General features: G+C 41.9%; 1 long non-coding RNA gene across 6 annotated transcripts in view; it reads left to right on the top strand.

Annotated features, from left to right (window-relative positions):
• The window catches only part of LOC102149554 (uncharacterized), a 53,303-nt gene extending 37,869 nt beyond the window's left edge, over nucleotides 1-15,434 (top strand). For 4 of the 6 annotated variants that reach the window (XR_002803317.2, XR_002803316.2, XR_002803315.2 and 1 more), the window contains exons 4-5: nucleotides 10,892-10,964; nucleotides 11,157-15,434. This is a non-coding gene — a long non-coding RNA (uncharacterized lncRNA). The remainder of the gene's footprint in view (nucleotides 1-10,891; nucleotides 10,965-11,156) is intronic. The other 2 variants (XR_002803311.2, XR_011431588.1) reach the window with 2 other exon arrangements.
• The last annotated feature ends 742 nt before the right edge of the window (nucleotides 15,435-16,176 follow it).

Raw genomic sequence — 16,176 nt, 5'->3', positions numbered from 1 at the left:
TGAGATGGAACCGCACATGTGCTTCAGGTCATAGCCAGAATCTACAGCCTTGTCTCCTCCACTGGGCACTCTGCCAAGCAAGTCTGCTTTCCCTGAAATAACTCAGACTGTTTATTAAAGGACAGAAGGGAACCATGTGGCCTGTTGTCAGAAAATGGTGAGTTCTTGGCACTATATTTGAGTAATTCCCTGTTTGTTCTATTGACCCTGACTCTCTTTTAAATGGATCAGTTGAAGCTATGGTTGATTGTAGTTTCTCCTCAATCTTAGAGCTACAAAGACACTTTATTTACTAAAACCCAAGCCACTTAAGGAAACCTTGAAGGTGCCTGTCGAGGGACACAGTCTGTATATAATCCAGGGACAGACCCATGACTCTCTTCCATCTGACTGTGCTCTAAGAGTCAGTCTTGGACTAGAGAGGACCCTGCTGTGGACTCAGGAAAGGAGGGTCCAAGGAAAGCCAGGCAGATGGAGGAGCAGAGACTCTGCCTCAACCCTCTCATAATGTCTCCGCAGCTATGAAGAGGTTGAGTAGTGGCTTCTGGTGTTGACAACCTGGAGGGAGGTTTGTTGTGTTGATCTGGAGAGAGGACAATTGGGAAGCACTCTCAGTTGGCCGATGCGCCAGGTCTCACTGTATGTCCTGTGTCTAGGTACCCCCGGGGGCTGGGATGTGCCCAATATACAGCAAATTCAAAAGAAATCATGGCCGAACTTTTACCATTGTGAGTTGCAGGGCTCGCGGGCCCTACACTACGTAAAGTCGGTGACCTTTTTCCTGCAGTTTGGATTGGATCCTAGATTTTCTGAAAAGTTTTAATTTAAAAAGAGGAGTGCAAGCAGCCTGCAGCTGCATTACAGTTTTCCTCCAGGCCAGAAGCTTTCCTATAAACCATTTGATGGAGTAGCAGATGGCAAAGTGACAACCTTTGTAGCTCTAAGTCTTACTAGAGACCACGATCGACTACAGTAATGGACTGTCTTGTAACCCAAATTGATGCTTTTATTGTGAACTGATGGGCTTGTCACTTGTTCTGCTTCTTTGTTAATTATGATGAAAATCACTATAATTATAAATATTGAGCAATAAGTCTTTGGCCAATATCCTTTAGATATAATTTGTGTTAACTGAATACCCTCTTTTGAATATCCCTTTAAGAACTGAAAAGGAGGAAAGAGATGACTCTGAGAAATCCGGGGCATTTCTGAGTAAGCGTGAATTGGATTATAATAGGCTGCAATGAGAGAGCTAGAATATGCTGGAATACTTTATATTCAACAGAGCTCATCTGGGTCCTGGCAGTCAGGAATTCTGGACGCAGATTCTCTCCAGTAAAATTCTTACCTTGTACCCATTGTAGGCTGATTAAGGATGTGGCATTGGAGTGACATTATTATCAGCTCAGCTTCTTCAGGCTGAAGTTATAGACCCCAAGAGCCACATATTCCATTTCTGTGTGATGCTTCCCGGATGTGGGCCCTGCATATGTATGGTGAGTGAATGGTTGCCCCTCCGGTGGAAGGTACCCAAGATTAATAGAAAAGGCTGCCTTTTGTCAGGTATTATAATCAGGAAGATGAACGTTTCCTCTGTAATACAGTTTTTGCTTTTACTTCCAGGATGCTGCAATTAAAGCCCTGGCCAGAGGATAGGGACGTGAGTAATGGTGGTGCCCAGCATTAGCACAACGCTCCATTCATCACTGCTGAAGGGGAAACGTAACCCTCAAAACATCCTGGGAAGAGGGGGACGGGGAGGAAGAGCAAGCTCCTTGGGACCATAATTCACCACTCAGCAGAGGACGTGAGAGTCTCCACATTAGAAGGGACTCTGTTCTTTGAACTTCAATGCATATAATGGTGTTTGCAATGTGACCATTGTGTGGAGCTGATTAATCACATGATTGCCATGTGAATATTTTCCAGGCAGGCATTCGAGTTCATGTATATGTGTTCCCTGTTTATGGAGGGCCATCTACACCACCAACATTGGGTAGAAACTTGGCTCAGACTCTTCATTCAGAGCAAACCGGTTTCCCCTTCATTATATGTACTCTGTACCCTCCTTTAGTGGTGACATGATTACTACATGTCATTGGCTTGCGGTTTGTGGAGTAGAGGCTGTGAATCTGATTTTTATTGTTTCCCAGTCAGTGCAGCATATTCTGAAGGAGAATAGAGGGTTGGAGACCTCTGGTTCAGGTCAGAATAAATGCTGAAAGGCTTGACTTTGGAAAGGGTAAAAACAATTCAATTTAAACTAGATCCTCAGCCAGAGGCAGGGAGATGAAATGGTACCCAATCTCCCAGAAGAGGTTGGCATGATCTTTGTGCCCTAATCAGGCTTCCTTGAGCTCATGTGAGAGTCGAAGTTGGGAAAATCAAGGAGGAAGTCATATCCCAGAATCTGGATCAACACTGCAGAGCAGCGGGTGGGCGAGGGGGTGGATAGAAAGGAGAGCTGTGCCTAGGGGTCTACCAGCTGGCCCAGGGCAGATCCCAAGTCGACGAGTGACAGGGTCAGTTCCAGGCACCACCACCTTGAAATCTGAAGCTGCTGCTCTGCTCCCTGTCTCTGCCACATTGGACCCAGGGCTGTAACTGGGTCCTCAGATATTCCTGCTGGGAGGGGATGGGGAAGGTGAAATCAGAGAAATAAGGCAGGGGCTGACCTCTTATGAAGTTTCTCCTGAAAGACTGTCATGGAACAGTGTCCTAGAAACCAGGATGAAGGGCTGCTCTGACCCACTGGCTTATCATGGATTAGAGAAGATGCCTATGATAGTACAGGCAGCAGGGGATGGGGAGATGGAAACTGCAGAGAGTGACTTCTCCAGGCTACCCAGCTGTCATCCTACAGGACACATCCTCAGACAGGCAAGCTTTGCCCACTGGCTGTGTCTGTGTTTTTGCACAGACTGGCACAGCTGAGGTCCAGCTCCTCCCGAATCCTGGGCCCTCAGAGTCGCACTAGCCTGACTGTGTCCCTGGCTGTCCCTGCCTCCAACTCAGTCGGGAGAGTGTAGAAGATAGTTACCAAACAGGTGATTTTTGGGATTTATTTCTCTAGCTGACTTAACAATTGCCACTTTCTTCTTCTTTTGGTTTCCTTGACCTGAGAGTGTTAAGATGGTGAGAAAGCTCAGAATGGCAACACTCTGAAGGTAGACCGGGGATAGAAAAAGCCTCATTTTCTGTTTCTGAGAGGTTTGCTTTTCTCTATGTTGCCCACGGAGACCCGGAAGCCACTCCTCCCAGTGGGAGAGGAACCTCTTGTTTCTCTTGGTTTCTGTGTTGTGCGGCTCGGCTCCGACTGCAGCTGAAACTTGACATAAAGCCGCAGTGAGCGGAGTCGCACATGCTGCTTCTCAGGCCTCCCCTGATAGTACCTTGTTTGGAGAGAATTATGACTGAAAGGGGAACAAATTCCCGCTGGCCAGAAACTTGGCTTAGAAGCGCTCCTATGGGGAAGCTCTTTTTTGTTTGCCGTTTAAATAAATCCACTGATAGAATCAATATTTGTGAGTATTAGGGAAGACCAAGTAAACAGACAAAGCCTGACATATTCATTGCAAACAGGAGCACTCCTGAGGTTCCCAAGGGTAATTGAGGAGTGGGAGAGGGGCATCGTTTCCTGCACAGATATATGAACTGTTTCATTAGTTTAGACACGAACACATTTTTCTTTAAAAAGAGTTGTTACTGAAATCTTGCCAAATTTGCGCCTCTTACTAGGTATACAAAGCATCAAGAATATGAGGTGCAAATAACAGCATTAAGATTAGCTCTCACCTCGTCCCCACCATCTGGATAAAACTATGGAAAAGGAGAAAAGCAGCTCCTGGCATTCTGGAACTGGCAGGGCAATGACACCTAGGCGGACAGAAACAGTCCCCCGAATATCACATCAGAGGCGGGCATTCTGTGACTGCAGTGAAGGGAGAGAACAAACAAATGAGAGAACTTGGTAATTTTGTCTAAACACAGATAAAAACAACCCACAAAAGTCCCAAACATCCTCCTATTATGGCTCATAATGAGTGACTATCACAGCTCTAGCCTCAAGTCGTAGCTCTAGCCTAATGGACAAGATCTGTTGAGATACTCAGTCTAGGACAGCCCTCCCTTCCTGATAGCATCCAATCCCTTGCAAAGTCCTGCTTCCTTTTACCCTCCCCAAAATCACCTAGCCCGTGCCCAGCTCTATAATAAATCCTTTCTCTCCCTTCTTTCCTGAGATGCCCCACGGTCCCCGTGGTGTGCATTCTTCCTTACTGCAATGAGTGATACAGCCAAATCCTCCAGGTGTCGGTGTGCTGGTGAGCTCACCTGGAGGACATTGACGCTATTCACTAGTTTCTCAACTGCCAATCCTTCCATCTCTTCTTTCCTGAAAACAGAACCATGATGTTGTGGCCAGTGGAACCCTCTTGTTCTCCAGGGAGGGCGGCCTCACTCCCAACCCGGGATGACTCATGACAGGGCTTTGCAGATGTTCAGTTCAGGGATGGGCTTGGGAACCAAGTCTGGTCAGTGTCACTTGAGAGGAAATGGATTTATTGTGCTATTTTTAACTAGAAGTGCATATTTTTAATGACTATATTACATTTAGTTGCGTGAAAGTCTTTAATGTTTCGAAATTTAAAACATCTCACTTATGGCAGAGGGTAAAAGCTGAGCAACTTGGTGTGGTTTAACTTTCTTCCTCTCACAGCATTAATTACATCCTAAGACATAATATAGTATTTTAGACACACATTATTGGTACTTATTTTTTTATGTCGTATTGCCTTTTTTCAAGGACTGTTTTTTTTTAAGATTTTATTTTTTTCCTTTTTCTCCCCAAAGCCCCTCGGTACATAGTTGTATATTTTAGTTGTGGGTCCTTCTAGTTGTGGCATATGGGATGCAGCCTCAGCGTGGCCTGATGAGTGGTGCATGTCCTCACCCAGGATCCGAACCAGTGAAACCCTGGGCCGCTGAAGCAGAGTAGGTGAACTTACCCACTTGGCCACGGGGCCAGCTCCGAAGGACTGTTTTTGATATATGCCCTGTTTCATTAAAAATATTCAAAGCAATGTGTGTTCCTCCTCCTCTTCCTTTTTGTTACACAGCCCACCAGCATTTCTTTAATGCTTTATTATTTTTCCCTTCACATGAACAGTAATTCTGGGTCACAATGTTCTTTCCTTGAAGCTCTGTTCATGTTGCTGCTTTGTCTTCTGAAATGCTGTTTTGAGAAAGAAGTCTCATGCTAATCTGGCATTTTTTTTCTTTGAATGTACATCTTAAAAATAATTTAATCTTACAAAATATGTAAAAACTCTCTTGGAAAATCCATCAGCCTGCTTCTTGAATAAATTGTAAAGTCAGTTGAACTATTGATGAAATTTCCAAGAAAAGAGAACAAAATATATTATTTCAAATGCCACATAATGAAAAATCTAATCCTTGTCAACACTTGGTATTGTCAGTATTTTAAATTTTAGCCATTCTAATTGGTACATAGTGGTATCTCATTGTGATTTTAGTTGGTGTTTTTCTGACAACTAATGATGTTGAGCATCTTTTCATATGCTCACTGGACATTCCTATAACTTCTTGTGTGAACTTTTTTGCCCAAAATTTGGTTGCTTGTTTTTCTTCCTTAACTCTTTAAGAGTTACTTCTATATTTGGATACAGTCTTTTAGCAGATATCTGCTTCACTTTAAGGAATTGAACTGGAAATTGTAGCCGAATGTATGGGTGTCATTTCATTAAAAAGGACTTTATGTATCTCCACTCTGTGATATAAATTTAAATAAAGCGTTTTGATACCATGTGAACAGATTGGCAGGTGCATGAACAATTATGTGTTTTAATCTGAAATGTTTAATAGAGCTATATTAATTTCCTGTTGCTGCTGTGACAGATTACCACAACATAGCGGCTTGAAACAGCCCCAATTTATTACCTTACAAGGTCCGTAGGTCACAGGTGTATACTGGGTCTCACTAGGCTAGAATCAGTGTCACAGGGGCACTGTCCTTCTGGAGTCTCTGGGAGAGAATCCATTTCCTTGCCTTTTCCATCTTTTAGAGCATTCCTATACCCCCATGGCTTGTGGCTCCACTCCTCCATCTTCAAAGACAGCAACATCAGGCTGTATCCTTCTCATGCTGTCATGAGCTTCTCTTTTGCCTCCCTCTTTGACCTTTAAGGACCCTCAGAGTTACAGTGAGCCCTCTAGGATAATCAATAGATTATCAATGGATCTTCCTATGTTAAGATCATCTGATTAACAGCCTTAATTCCACCTGCAGTCTTAATTCCTCTTTGCTAATGTGATAAACTTATTCACAAGTTCTGGGAATCAGGATGTGCACATCTTTGGAAGGCCACTGCTTTGCTCACTACAGTATGTATTATTAATTCTTAAGATTTCTCCATATTTCCAGGTTTTTTGATTAACCCATGAACTTCTGGTCCCAACTGCATTGGACAAGAGGACCTCTACAGGGTCTGGGGGAATTTCATAATGCAACAGAGATTAATCTTACAGCTACCTTTGAGGTAGGATGATTACCTTATACTGGTGATGGAGAGAAATTTTTGCCCAGTGTCACTCACTTGGAAATTGACAGGGCCCAGACTTGAATCTGCTGCTCAAGGGAACTGGAATACTCAAATATGGGGGGCAGGAGGGGCACTATATTAAAAAAAGATATAGAGGCCAGCCCAGTGGCAAAGTGGTTAAGTTCATGCACTCCGCTTCGGTGGCCCAGGGTTCGCAGGTTGGGATCCTGGGCGTGCAGCTACACACCATTCATCAAGCCATGCTGTGGCAGTGTCTCACATACAAAATAGAGGAAGATTGGCACAGATGTTAGCTTACTGAGAATCCTCCTCAAGCAGAAAGAGGAGGATTGGCAACGTATGTAGTAGGCTCAGGGCCAATCTTCCTTAGAATGAAGGCTGTCATATTTAGATTTACGAGAGGCTGGTACTAAAGTAGATGAATCCGAACACAATGAGTCATGGCAGGGATGAGGTATGGAGAACATTGGTCATTTTTATTTAATTTTGGTGGAAAAGACATTCCATGCTTGGCATCAAGCATCATACTCCCTGAGCACCAAAGGCAGCAGAGGAGAGGATTCAGGGAGGTGTCAGGAGGAGCACAATTCAGGAACACGTGGGAGACACCGACAGACTCCCTCACGAAGAAGGGATGAGTGGCACTGGCCTGGAAGGGGTTCTGCTGGTAGAGGCTGACCCTGGGACTTTCTTACCAGATCTCGGAGTCCGAATTGAATGTCCAGGTTGATGTGGCCCGGGAGTGATGGTTTAGAGTACAGTTTGGTATGTGATATAAATGACAAAGTATAACTAAAGAAACAAGTCCATGACTACAACGTTCTGATGACTCTCGAAGGCAGCCGTGCTGCAAGTTTCACAAATGGACGTAAGTGCCACATACAGACATTATACAGAAAGCTCCACTGGAAAACAAATTGGTACCTGCCTAGTGATGTTGTGTTGTCTCCTTCCTCTCTGCAGTTTGTGGTTAAAAGTCTTTGACCTCTTTATTCCCGGCTTACCTCCTATGGAATTGAGCAGTCATCTCCAGGAGCCCCTGGCTCCTGCGTTGGAGGGGCTAAGCAGCCTGATCACATTGCAGGCTGCAGTACAGGGTCCCATCCTCCGAGGGCCCAGGAGGCTGAGTGATGTGACCTCGCTCCCCTCACTTTTGAGCAGTTTGTCTACTGGGTATCTGAACATCTCCTGGTCGGGAGCGGGTCCCAGGTCGGTGCCAGAGGCCTGAAAAGGTGAAGAGAAGGCAGTGACTGCATTTCTCTGAGGAGTAGTGATCCACATGCAGCACGTATACTGTTACCGTTATGAAGAGGTTAATTATATAAAAAGAAAATCATGTAGGATAGTATCAATATTTTAAAAATTAAAGGCAAACAAAAAGAATGAAAAATAAGGCTCTTTTTATGAAGACTAACTGGAAAACAATACTTCTAAGAATTTAATTTCTTAGCTACTTCTCTCTCTCTGTCTCTCTGTCTCTGTCTCTGTCTCTCTCCCTCTCTCTCCTTTCTTGATTGGCTATTATTACGAGAAAATGCAGGCTGCAAAGACTCTGTGTAAACATTGAAGAAATTACTGTAGTGTTCAGTTCGTAATACTGAGCTGTTTACCTGTTTTTCATATTAAGTCTATTGTCTAGGATCCCTGAACCAGATCAAATAGACCCGACACCTGGTTAAAGCGTTAGTGTAACAGCAACGAACGCCATCTGATTGCCAGGGAGACTATGCTTCCAGGTTTCATTCTGTCGCTCAGAATCAAAGCTTCAGTCCTTATGCTCTGATATTCCCCGGAGCCAGGCTAGCAGCAAATAGGAGGCACATGCGTGATATTACTCTCTTGTCCATTTCTCAGATTTTTCAGGTGCCACACAAAACCTTCCTTCATCAGTCAAAACAAAACAAAAAAATCCCTTGCAAAAAGATTCAGGCAAATTACTTGCTTTGGCCGCCCACTGTTTCCCCAGATAATTGCAGATGGAGGTGTTTGGATCTCGATGTGGGCCTGTTTGTTGATAATAAAGCTTTCATCATGCTCACATGCATATGGATTTCTGATCATTTTGGTTTACTGTTGAATCAAAAGGCTGCCTCTGAATTAGAAGCTTCTTGTGAAATATTAAAGCTGGGTAATGACTTTTAGCTTAATCACTTTTCACTTGGGCCAGGATTGGTTTATGGTTTGGTAAATGTCTAGGGTACTAGTTATAGTGATTTTGGATGACTCTCAATGGTTCTCCGAATTTGGGCAGGACCCATCTGGCCATTTGAAGATTTCAGCATCGGGTTGTTGCATATCCAGCAATCGCTTGATAGATTCAAACTTTAACTAGTATTTGCACCACTCAAAGGTCCTGGTTTCCCATTAGTTGTTTAGTTGGAGTAACTCTCAGAACAGATGTTTTTCCTTTGGCCTTGATGCACATGAGGTAGGAGGAGCAGGGTGAATCTCGCTTTCCATATCAATCTCCACGGTCTTTAGTGCAGGAGAAAAAGAAAAGGTTCTTATGGAAAGTAGTGTAGAATTCCCACAGTGAAAAGCTCATTTAAGGAATTGGAAAATGAATATGTAAGCCATTACCTCAAAACTACAGTAAAAAGGGACAATGTTATCTCAGCAGAGGAAAGTCAATGTTTTGTGGACTTTTGTCTTCATTTCAGTTTATGAGTTACCAGAAGGTTCATTTGCATGCATGCATAGCAGTACATCACTCACATGCCATTATCCTCCGTGTCCGGTATCTCTTGATACCAAAACCACATGGAATGCTTTTAAGATAGAGCCTAAAAAATACAGACACTTGCTGACTTGTAATTGACAATAAAGTGTTCCTCTATTTTGAGAGTCGCTCATTGCCACCACACGAGGCTCTCCTTACGGTCTGCAGTCACTGGTGTTATATGAGTCTCTCATCTTATATAAAAGTTGACAATCTGCATGGATATATATTTTATTCTGCATTTCCAATAGTTTTGTGAGGGAGATTGGGGCAGCGGTACTATTCTTGCTAGAGTAAATGAGAAAATCAAGAGTCTGTCATGACCTGTGAAGGCTCCGAGATTTTACCCTACGTGTGAACTGACAAGCTAGCCTATGACTGTTCTCTGGATGCTGGCAGAAGACATAAAACTCCTAGGTCGGAGACGAAGGCAGCACAACAAACGGCAGGAGCATGATGTCGGCTCCATTTCCCCTTGCCCTCCACCCACGGGGTGACACAGAGGGACCCAGACGGATGCTGCACATGCAGTGGGTTTTGTTACAGGAGAGGAATTTGCTGTTTTTATAGTAAGTGCTAAGCAAACCTGCTCCTTGTCTGCCTGGAGACATTATCTGATCCTGCAAGTTTGCTTGCTGAGAAAACAATCTGAGAGATGGCCCTGATAAAGAGCCCACAGGGCCTTACAGTCTTGGCATAGCCAGAACGATCGTGCAGGAGGGTACAGGGCCCATGGGCATCGCCTCTCCCAACACAGTCAGGTGGAGCTAAAGCTCAAATCCAGGTTCCAGCTTCAGTACTTTTTCATTAATGCTAATTAATGTTAATATTAATGTCACTAATGTTAATACTTATACTAATGCCAGAATGAATACTAAATACCAGTATCCATAATTTATGGAGAATGAACCCTATGCCAGAGACTGCAGGTGCTAATTTGTGTACATTATCACTAAATATTCTCACATCCCTGAAAAGTAGGTACCATGTTCTTCTTTAAAAATTAAAAAAAAAAAAGAGGCCCAATTAACTACATTTTCTATGTTCACACAGCTAGAAAATGGCAGACTCCAAAGCTCCTGCTGTTTTCAGAAGCCCAGACTGGCTCTTGTGTGGATATAATTTTAGTGGTACCAGAAATTCTCTATACCCACATCATCTCCTTCACGGCCTTGTCTATCCTCGAAACCCTTGCTGTTAGAGAGTTGGTCTTTTGATTTAAGAATCTGTTTCTTGTTAAAAATCCACATTCCTTGGAGCAGGTGACAATGTCACATCAGTCATTTTATATACTTCTGAATGATCAAGTTGGAAAGGTCCTTTCCCATTTGTAAGTGTCGATGGAGGGAGGGCAGAGAGAGCATGAGGGTTCAGGTGTTGTTTGTGAAGAGAAGCTACAAAAGGAGAGAGGTTAAGGCTCGAAAGAAGGTTGGGTTAAAAATAGGAACATTGTCCGCCTGGCATTTGGTCCATGGGCTTCATGCTTCAAGTTGTTGTACTTCATGGCTGGGCGTTGAAGATGAAGTCACATTGGGATTTAAAAATCAGAACATAGCTGATCTGACCGTCTCAAATCTCTCCTTGTGTCAAGGCAGGTGTGTAGTCTGAGAGTGAGAGCTTCGGAGCCGAGGGTCTGAGTTTAACCCTAACTCATCCATTACCAGGTGTGTGATCATATGTGTTTTCCTCAACATGGTGCCTCAGTTTCTTCATTTGTGAAATTGGGAAAATGATAGGATTGTTATGAATATTAAATAACTTAGAGTTAAAGCACTTAGAAGAAAACTTGACATGTGGTAAGTACTTGATAAATATAAACTATAATTATTATTCTTTCTTTCTTTTTTTTTTTCCAGGGAAAGATTCGCCCTGCTCTAACATCTCTTGCCAAAATCTTCCTCTTTTTCTTTTTCCTCCCCAAAGCCCCAGTGCATGGTTGTATATCCTAGTTGCAAGTCATTCTAGTTCTTCTGTGTGAGCCACTGCCACAGCATGGCAACTGACAGATGAGTGGTGTGGTTCTGCAACTGTGAAATGAACCCGTGTTGCAGAAGTGGTGAGTGCTGAACTTTAACCCCTAGGCCATCAGGGCTGGCTCAGGAAAAGCTCTTGAAGGAAATTAAAACTGCTACTTCAGGGAGCATGTGAATGATTAGAAAGCAAAACGCCCTTGTTGCTGATATGGAGAAAGTTGTTGTTTTGTTTTTTAAAAAAAATCTTTTAAAAGATTGCCACCTGAGCTAACAACTGTTGCCAATCTTTTTCTTTTTTCTACTTCTTCTCCCCAAATCCCCCAAGTACATAGTTGTATATTTTAGTTGTGGGTTCTTCTAGCTGTGGCATGTGGGATGCTGCCTCAGCGTGGCCTGATGAGTGGTGCCAGGTCTGTGCCCAGGATCCAAACTGGTGAAACACTGGGCCGCCAAAGCAGAGTGTGCAAACTTAAGCACTCGGACTCGGGGCCGACCCCATGGAGAAAGTTTGAATGGTCTGGATAGAAGATGAAACCAGCCATAACATTCCCTTAAGGCAAAGCCTCATCCAGACAAAGGCCCTAACTCTCTTCAATTCTGTGAAGGCTGAGACGGGGGAAGAGGCTGCAGGAGAAAAGATTTGAGCTAGCAGAGGTTTGTTCATGAAATTTAAGGAAAGAAGCCTTCTCCATAACATACAAGTACACGGTGAAGCATCAGGTGCTGATGTAGAAGCTGCAGCAAGTTATCCAGAAGATCTAGCTAAGATCATTAAGGAAAGTGGCTACATTAAACAACAGATTTTCAATGTAGACGAAGCAGCGTTATACTGGAAGAAGACGCCATCTAGGTCTTTCATAGCTGTAGAAGTCAATGCCTGGCTTCAAAGCTTCAAAGACCAGGCTGACTCTCTTGTTAGAGGCTAATGCAGCTAGCTGGTGACTTTAAGTTAAATCCGATGCTCATTTACCATTCTGAAAATCTTAGAGACCTTAAGAATTATGCTAAATCTACTGAGCCTGTGCTCTGTAAATGGAACAACAAAGCCTGGATGATAGCACATCTCTCTGTAACAAGGTTTACTGAATATTTTGAGCCCACTGTTGAGGCCTCCTGCTCAGAAAAGAAAGATTCCTTTCAAAATATTACTGCTTGTTGACAACACACCTGGTCACCCAAGACCGCTGATGGAGATGTGCACCGAGATGAATGCTGTTTTCATGTCTGCTAACACTCTGACCATTCTGCAGCCCATGGATCGAGGAGTAATTTCGACTTTCAAGTCTTATTGTTTAAGAAATACTTTTGTGAGGCTACAGCTGCCATAGATGGTGATTCCTCTGACGGATCTGGGCAAAGTCAATTGAAAGCCTTCTGGAAAAGATTCACCATTCCAGATGCCACTGAGAACATTTGTGATTCACGGGAAGAGGTCAAAATATCAACACTAACAGGAGCTTGGCAGAAGTTGATTCCAACCATTGTAGATGACTTCGAGGGGTTTAAGACTTCAGTGGAAGAAGTAACCACAGACGTGGTGGAAACAGCAAGAGAACTAGAATTAGAAGTGGAGCCTGAAGATGTGACCGAATTGCTGCACTCTCATGATAAAACTTCAACGGATGAGGAGTGGCTTCTTATGGATGAGCCAAGAAAGCGCTTTCTTGAGATGGAATCTGCTCTTGGTGAAGATGCTGTGAAGATTGTTGAATGACAACAAAGGATTTAGAATTTACATAAGCTTACTTGATAAAACAGGAGCAGATTTGAGAGGATTGACTCCAATTTTGAAAGAAGTTCTACTGTGGGTAAAATGCTGTCAAACAGCATCGCATGCTGCAGAGAAACTTTTTGTGAAGGGAAGAGTCATTCGATGCGGCAGACTTCATTATTGTCTTATTTTGAGAAATTGCCACAGCCACCCCAGCCTTCAGCAACCACCACCTTGACCAGTCAGCAGCCTTCAACATCAAGGCAAGACTGTCCGCTAGGAAAAAGATTACCACTCATTGAAGGCTCAGATGATGGTTAGCACTTTTTTAGCAATAAAAAAAATTTTTTTAATTAAGGTATGTACATTGCTTTTTTTAGATATAATGCTATTGCACACAGTACAGTGTAAACATAACTTTGAAAATTTGTGTGACTCACTTTATTGTGATATTCGCTTTAGTGCTGTGGTCTGGAACCGAACCCGCAACATCTCCGAGGGAGGCCTGTAACGTAATGTTAATAGAGTCTTCTTTTATGATTTTCAACTTTCATGAAATTCCAGCCATAAGTGAGAAATGCTCAATATGGTTCAGTAGATTGTAATTCCATTTTTACAAAAATAATTATTCCTTGAATAAATTCTAACTAATTTAAGAATAAAGTCCATTGCCATTTCTTTGGTTACAAAAGCAGTTCCTTTATTGATTTAACCTTTGGGAGCTCCTATTTTGTGTCAGTACCGTGCTGTTTCTGAGAGAGGACACCGCTGCGAAGGAAATGCGGCTCCTGTACAAGCAATCTGCAGTCTAGTAGAAAGTACTGTGAGATGAACAGACGAGTACTTTTTAAAGAAAACTGTAGAAGACACAAAATCATAAAGAAGGAAAGAAAAACCATGCCTCCCGGAAGTAACTCACTATTCACAATTTTGATTTTTATTTCCAGTCTTTTCTTAAGTATTTTTTAACATACATACTATATGTAACATTTGTATACTACTTTTTAAACATTATATTGTATTAATTTACTCAAGTCATTAAATAATCTTAGAAAATATGATTTTAAAAAGATTTTTTTTTTTTGAGGAAGATTAGCCCTGAGCTAACATCTGCTGCCAATCCTCCTGTTTTTTGCTGAAGAAGACTGGCCCTGAGCTAACATCAGTGTCCATCCTCCTCTAATTTATATGTGGGACGCCTGCCAGAGCAAGGCCTGACAAGCAGTGTATAGGTCCGCACCTGGGATCCGAACCAGTGAACCCCAGGCTGCTGAAGCGGAACATGCAAACTTAACTGCTGCGCCACGTGGCTGGCCCTAGAAAACATGACTGTAATGGCTGGTGTTATATCATATGCACATACCACAATTCATTTCAGCATCACTCCCCTTGTTGTAAATTTAGTTTCTAGTCTTTCACTAGGCTGTAGCTAAAACTTGGTAAGCATCTTCTATATGAATCTGTGTGTGAATCTCTGATATTGTCTACAGCATAATGACTCTTTAAAGTAAGTACAAATAGTATATAAATATCAAGAAGGGGAATTACTGCTTTAAAAATTTGTAATTGATGTTGTAAAATTTCTTGTAGAAAGTTTGTATCAATTTACACTATCAGTAGTATAAGCAATGTAAATTATGCTGCATTCTCAATGCTAGTTTCAATTTGTTTTCCCAATTTTATAAGGAAAACGGACATATCAAAGTTTTATTTTTCACTTCTTTGGTCACTAGGGTGAATATTTTTTGCCAATTTGTGTTTTATTCTAGTTATTTGAATAAAATTGAAGTTTTCATATTTTTTTTGGCCCTTCAAATTTCCTCTTTTGTGAATTGCCTGTTAATGTCCTTTGTCAATCTTTTTATCACCATATTCATTTTTTTCTTATTGAAGTTTATGTACGAAGAACATTAAACCTTTGCCATAAGTGTGGAAAAGTTTCTCCCCATTTAGTTTTTTCTAGTCTGCATAGGAAAGAAAAGAACACATCCAGAGAGAAGCAGATGTGAGAGACTGAGACTGACAGGGACAAGAAGATACCTATAAAGTGGCTGCTATCCTTATCCCCGTTAGATACAGGTGGGAGAGGAGGCTAGAGAATCTGAGAATTTGTAAATCTCAGGGGCAGGCAGTAAATCTCAGGAGTGGTACTCCAGCCCCGGTATGTTGGATGCTGAAGTCTGTACTCTTGGACAGTATGCCATATTGACTCCCTCATTCTCTCTTTGCTGCTATAGAGGCTGCCAAAACCATTCATACTTTTTCGTGGATTACAAATCTTTCTTACCCCCAGTAACAATGCAGGTTGGAATTGTAGAGAAGTGGGTCTGACATGATTAGATTTATCTTTATACATCATTGAATTGTATTATTTCTCTGGTTACTATTACTATGTATTTATTACTTTTTCTGTCTGAAAAATGCCAAATAAAGGAAGTGTAGCAGATGTAGCAGATGCTTCGGTACATGTCTATATCCTTGTTTATTTGAAAAAGTATATATCTGCTGTTGGTGTGTGGAGTGTCATATAAGTGTCAATTAGATCCTGTTAGTTGATGACTGTTAACATTGTGTTCAGTGGTCCTTTCAATTGTTGAGAGAAGAGAGTTGACGTCTCCAACTGTAATTGTGGATTGGTATATTTCTCCTCTTAGTTCTGCCACTTCTTGTTTCACTTATTTGAAACTCTGTTTTTTGGTGCATACATAGTTAGGATTGCTGTGTCTCTTTGGTGGATTGACCCTTTGGTCATTATGTAATGTCCCTCTTTGTCCCTGATAATTTTCTTTACTCTGAAGTCTACTTTATATGATATTAATATAGGCACTCTTGCTTTCTTTTGATTAATGCTTGGTGTATCTTTTTCCTCCATTTTATGTTCAATCAGTTAAATTTGAAGTGAGTTTTTTTCAACAGAACAGAATTGGGTCATTTTTGTTTTTATCCATTCTATCAGTCCTTGTCTTTTAATTATATATCTAGATTATTTATATTTAATGTAATTTTTGATATGTTAGTGCTTCAGCCTGCTATTTAGTTGTTTGTTTTCTGTTTTTTTATTTTTCTGTTTTCTTTTTCATGCCTTTTAGTGAGTTACTCAAACATATTTTATAATTTTTTATTTTGATTCCCTTTTGATTCAGGTATAATGTTTTTGAGTGCATCTCTTTGTATAGACTTTTTAGTGATTGA

This window comes from Equus caballus, chromosome 23, assembly GCF_041296265.1.
Source record: "Equus caballus isolate H_3958 breed thoroughbred chromosome 23, TB-T2T, whole genome shotgun sequence".
In the NCBI taxonomy this organism is placed as follows: domain Eukaryota; kingdom Metazoa; phylum Chordata; class Mammalia; order Perissodactyla; family Equidae; genus Equus; species Equus caballus.
This window is presented reverse-complemented; position numbering and strand designations above follow the sequence as displayed.